Here is a 6,620-nt window from a genome sequence, read left to right on the forward strand (position 1 = left end):
AAAATGCAGAATTTTACAACTTAAAACTGACATACCCTAGTTAAAACTGACATTTCCCTTAATACTTATTAGTTTGTGCTTATTTTAGCTTATATTTAAATAAAACAGATTTTAGTTAAATATTAATTGCTTAGCATATTAATGATAGGAGTTTTTCATATATATTTAAGTTTTAGATTTTAAATTATACACTTTTTGATATAATTAATTGCAAGTACTGACTCAAATTATTAAGTAAATAAGCTTTACTTAACTGTCTTAAATCTAAATAACACAAAAAATAGCTAGCTCATTTATGATGCTACAAAAATAGCTGGAATAAAATTGTAGCCATTTTGATGTATGTTTAAATATATATATAAGTAAAAAATTTATAGCACTTATTCAGAAATAAATTAACAAAGTAACAATCCAAATAGCTCTCTGGTTCTCATCTTTATATTGGAGATAAAAATTTTCAAGCTTTTTAACTAAAAAGTTTTGACTTAGCCTGACATGTGTACCTGATGAACCTGATGTTACTTTCAGTGTACATAATGTAAAAATAATGTTTAAACTCTAAGACCATAAGTGTTCACCAAATTTCAAAATGCTGATAAACCTGGTATACTTTAAGCACTAAGGTGGTTATAAAAATTATGCAAATCTGAAGAAGCATAGGGCAAGGCAGAATATATTTTTCTGAAAACCATCCAGATGTGAACTGTATGAGACCCTAAAATTCAACCTTCAAATTTTTTGCTGGAATTTTTTCTTAACAATTATCACAAAAACACATTTTGCAGAAATTATGACAACTTAAGTTAAAATTTTATAGAGAAGCTTCTTGATTTTTTTTAAACTTTAAATTAACCAAAAAAATTATAAAAGTTACTGAAAACCAAAACAAGCCATGAAACTTCCTTTATATTCTCTTTAATTACACATGCTAAACTAATGTTTGTAATATAAATTTTTCTTATCAGACTTAATGCCCACAGCTCTTCATTTTATTACACAGGAAATTTCCAGCTATATTAATAATATACTATTAAGGCCTACTTTTGAACAAATTTTTCTTTACTAAGTTAAGAAAGATCTTTGTACACTGTTGAAATGTCACCTTTCTTATAATACAGAATTCTGATATTAAAATGATACTAAATCTAAATAAGAGTACTAATTAAACTTTTTAATACCTAAAAAGCTGAAATGTGATTACCATATATAAATAAAGAAACCTTCATTACTGAAATCTGTAATAATCACTTCATGTTAATATTTTTAAAATAAAGCTGAAAAAACTTTGTAAAACAAATTATTATGTGAGTAAACATATAGGGATAACAAAAACTTTCAATATACCCATCAGTGCTGATGAGCTTACTTAGTATAATTTAAATTTAATTATAAGTAAATATTTCTTAGATGAAAGTCATTTTATACTCTCACAGAATAAAAGTACTCATCACGTTTTTTTTACAGTTTTGAGAAGACATTTATATTTATCGCATACTAATAAAAGTCAAGTTCTGATACAAGTTTTCTTAGACAAAATTTCAATTAAATATCACTAAGGATCTATAAAAAACAGGCATGAGATTTTCAAAAAATATTAAATTATCCTGAGGTTTTTATAAAAATACTAAACTGTTCCAAATTATTAGAATACCTGGAGTGTGTGGCAACCCACTTTATAAACTTTAAAAATAATGATTCAATTTGTAAAATTTGATAAGTTATAAGAACTGAGGAGCTTATTGAGCAAAACATTATTTGCATGATAAACTGTAGAAAATAAACAATAAAGTAAATAGAAAAGAAAGGTAAAATTAAGCCCTAATAAAATAGGGCCTTAGAGCTTGTAACTTTTTGAAACTTAGACTGGATAACTAAGGTGTGTTGTCCTAGACACGACGTTAAACTGTATCTAATGGGTTTACAACTCAGTAACTGAAAGATTTTTTTGTACATCAGGTCCTAGGATCTAATTTTAGGCTTTTTTCTGTAAAAAAGGACATAGGTAAAATTCACAGGAGAAAGAAGAAAGAAAGAATGAAAAATGTGAAAGAAAAATGCTCACAACTAAGGTCAATGGATTGGTGTGGAGAAAAACCTTTTGGTCATTGAGCTGCACACCATTTACCTGTAACTGCTACTTTGAGCTAACTTCAAAACAATAATATAAAATAATAATATTCAACTAGATTTACAGAATAGTCCCTGGTAGAAGGCAGCAAGTCTTAACATAACTATGAACATTGTTTAATTAGTTCAGCTTGTTTAGATGCAATTAGCTTTTGTGTTTGCAAATTTTATCAACTAAATAAAAGTTGTTGTTTAGTAGTAAAACATATGCCTAATTTTTTCCTAACTAAATCCAGGTGAGTCTAAAAAAAGTACCCTAGTTGAGAGTTTAATAAATTAAATGAGCATGAGCCTAACGAATACTTCAAAATAAATTGAAAGCAAAATTATAACTTAAATACAAACGTTGTATTAAATGTTGCTTATTATTACAATAAAAGCCTACTTTGGTAAGAAAATTAAAGTTAGAAATAAGGTTTAAAACACATTATTTTTAAACATGAGTTCGCTGATCGCCTGTTTATAAAATTAAATTAGTGATTTATGTTGTCAGTTATTCGCTTGTTTACAATACATACAATACATACAATATACTTTACATATATTAATATATAGATGTTTATTATCAATATTATCAACTTATTCGCAAAAAGAAAAACACTATTTTTTCTATATGAAATCAATATTTAAACTAAATTATTATATTTCATCTAAACTAAACTTGATATATAAAAACAAGTATATTTCTATACGCTCAGCGAAAGCAAAATCTTTAACTATATTTAATATTATTTATTGAAAAAAATAACTATTAGTAGTTATGTCAAACAAGCAAATAAAATCAAAGTATACATAATAATATTTATAATATTAATATTTTTAGAAAATAAACTATCAACTTAAACTTTATGCTTTATACAACCTCAAAAGTATTTGTTAGGTACGCTCGACTGGAATATTTTCTTTGATTGCGTACGATTCTTTATGCAAGTATATTTTATTAAACGACAAAAAAGCGCTGAAAATATTTAGCTCTAGGAGCTGGTGTACGAAAAATCGTTTGTTTATTGAGTCGTATACCGCATAGATACAACTAACGTCATTGTCCGGGACAGTAAATGTTTTTTAAGCCGGAGTCGAACCAACCAGCTACCTGCAATATTTCATATCAGACCCAAAAAATTTTCAATCATCTTTATACTTATAGATGATCAACAGCCCAAATATTTTACTTATATCATCTCAAAAACTATTATAAACTTGAAGTAGACGTGAGTAAAAGAAGGTAATATTTAAATCATTATTAAAGATTATTGATTTGTTTTCAAAAGAATAACATTATAAACTTATATAGTTTTTTCGATTATAAATTCTTGTACTGCAATTAACTGTGTAAATACGTTTATTACAATTTTTATATGTTTGGTGTTTATAATGATTTGATAAAGATCTTAGTCATCTAACAATAATTAATTACAGGTGTTATAAGGTTTTAAAAAAACTTTACTAAAAGTTTTTGAAAAATTTATAACTAAACTAAAAGCATTTTTTTCCAATAGTTTTTTGTAAAAAAATACTTAACATTAAATAAACTGCATTTTTTCATGTTCTAGAGCAGGGAATGCTAGTGTCGCTTCGCCAACTAAACTTTTAATATTTACTTAATAAACGATTATTAGTTCTTATTTAAAATTTTATGAAAACAAAACTGCAATTAAAGTCTATATGATACTAAAACTTTATTAGTATAAAACATTATAAAGAAAACTAACAATTATCAAGAAATTTGGATAAAGTCATAAAACTTTATTATTTTTAGCATTTAACACAAATATCACAAGGGTCGTCAGATATTTGGAGGTCGTGGGCGAAATAAAGAAGTTAAAGTTTCATGGGCTGCAGTTTCAGTTTTTACTTTTGTAAATATTTAGAGTAAGATTTGAGTTTTACGTGAGACTTTTTTTGCGTTTAACTTCGAGCATCAAAATATCTAGTGTGAGCACAAAAAAATGCGGATCACAGTATACACTGTCGTTATACTTTTTATTGGCCGCATCCCATTTTAAAGAAAATCATGCTCGGGGCCGCAGTTTTTACTAGATATTTTTTTGCTTAAAATGCTCTTTTACAAAAAAAAACCATTTAATTTTTGTTCTATCAAAAAAATGTTTACTTTGCTTAAGAGTTAATATAAGATTTGTTATTATTCAAAGTTTTGAAATGTAGTGCAGAACAACAAGATTTTTCACTGAGCATATACTTTAACAGTCTATTAACAACAGTTACGTTTTTATTATGTGTTTACAGAGTTTTTAAGAACAACATTGAGAAGGCTCAAAGTAAAAGTTAAAATAATGTAAGATAAGTTGTACTGTAAAGAATTAAAACAATTTTCTAAATAAAGAAACTATTTACTACAGATTTTTTTACAAATATACTTCAAAACTTAAGATAAAACTCTCTGCTTTCATACCATTTCTATTTATATCCCTTTTAAAACAATTATATTACGATTTTTATATAGTACTAAAAGGTATAATCAGGCATGGTAAAATTTTAAAGTCACTAATTATAGCTGTTTTATCTGTTTACACGTGTTTAAAGTTTTATAGTAAATTGAGAGAAACCTAGAGAAATAAAAGAAACTAAAGTGAAAAATAAGTGGTATGCGTGAGCGCGCTCGAGTTATTCTCTTTATTTTAAAACTTTTCAAAATGACACACGCTTAAAACGGAAGAGAGAGAACTAAAAAAAGAAATTAATGATTAAAACAAATGATACGCTTAAACTATTCTCATATTTCATCATAATAGTTTGTAAATTTTTTAAGTTATAGCTAACTTTCACCTCTTGTTTTACATTTTCTTAAAATTCATAGTTTGTTAATTATTTTTGTTGCTGTAACAACTTTGTTAAAATATTAACTAATGATAATTTGAATTATCATGCTTATGTAAACAAACATTATTTAACACTAAATTTAAAAAAGTTATTCTGCTTATACAATTTATTACAAACTTATGTTACTAAAGTTTATGACATTAAAAGAATTCGCAACTAAAAGTTTTAAATTAGTTAATATACTTTTTCTTTGAACATTAGTGGCTATAATATAAAGCAAAGATTCAAATTTTAAACGAACTTTACTTTATTTCAAACAACTTTAATGTGTTCAATGAGTAAAACCAACTTGAAGAGAAAAAATTAATTTTAGTGATAATTATCTATAACTTACTTTACTTAGCTTTAAGTTTTAAATTTTTTTAATGGTTTTTTTGTACGTATAATAAGCCATTAAATAAACATTATTTTTAATTACTTATGTGCTTTAAGATTTATTTATTCAATTAAAGCTTCAAAGTTTGTAAAAAAAAGGCAAACTGGGAGATATTGTAAAAAAAAATATTATATAAACCTTCAACACAACAGTAAGTTATATTATTAACAGCTAAATACTCTAAATATTTTTCTGATGTATAGATAACGAGCTTATTAAATATGTTTATTAATGAACAAGTGCACAACATAAAAACATTTTACAAAACTATAACTTAAACTTTTTTTATTGTTATAATTGGGAGTTGTAGCAATTTTACAAAAACATTTTTAATTTGTATAGTTTAATTTCTTGTTTAAGTTTAGATTTCAGATATAAAACAAAAGAGCTGTTAAAAATTCACAAAAAAAAGGATTTGAGCTAAAACTAGTTTGTTAAAATTTTCCTTAAGGAACACAAAAGATTTATATGAAATTTCAAAGTATAATACAAAAATTTAAAAAATACATGATAAAAACTACAAAAATAAGAATTTTAAAAGTTTAACAGACAAAAAAAAACTTTAAGTCAATATTTCTATTTTCCAAAAACATATTTTAGTGAAATTTAACAGTTCAATCATCATTTCACTTATTATAGTTACTACAACAATGCAAAAATAAACTCTTGTTTTAAGAAATTTGTGCATTTTACATATAAAATTTTGTAAATATATATATTAAAGAACATCGAATAAAAACATGATCAGCATAACTGAAAACAGTAGAAAGCCTAGACAATAATTTAGTTAAAAATACTTTAAACTTAAGTGAAGTTTCTCAATTTTTTCATAGATTTATATAAGAAGTATTTTGTCTTTTTAAGAAAAGCATGACTTTGTTAAAATTTGTGATTGTCATTTTCAATGAGCATAAGTATTATAAGCGCTTGCACAAAACTTGTAAAAATATTTTTGACATGTATTAAACAAATAGTTATAAAACGTTTGAAATTATAGGAATATTAAAATAAATTAGGTTAGATACTCGGTCCATAAAATAATTTATTTTCTTCTAACACTCAATATTAAGAACAATTTTTTGATAACACACATTTGTTGTTGTGAAAGTAAATAAGAAAACCAGAAATATAATTACTTTTACAACGAAAAATTTTAGTAAAATAAATGAAAGTTTTAAAACATTCTTTACTTAATTTAATTGGCGTTTAAAATAAAGCATTTATAATAATTTATACTTTGATTGAAATGCAATTACAGAAAGTATGACAACTTAAT

The sequence above is a fragment of the Thalia democratica genome, chromosome 8 (assembly GCF_965202585.1).
Source record: "Thalia democratica chromosome 8, ktThaDemo2.hap1.1, whole genome shotgun sequence".
In the NCBI taxonomy this organism is placed as follows: domain Eukaryota; kingdom Metazoa; phylum Chordata; class Thaliacea; order Salpida; family Salpidae; genus Thalia; species Thalia democratica.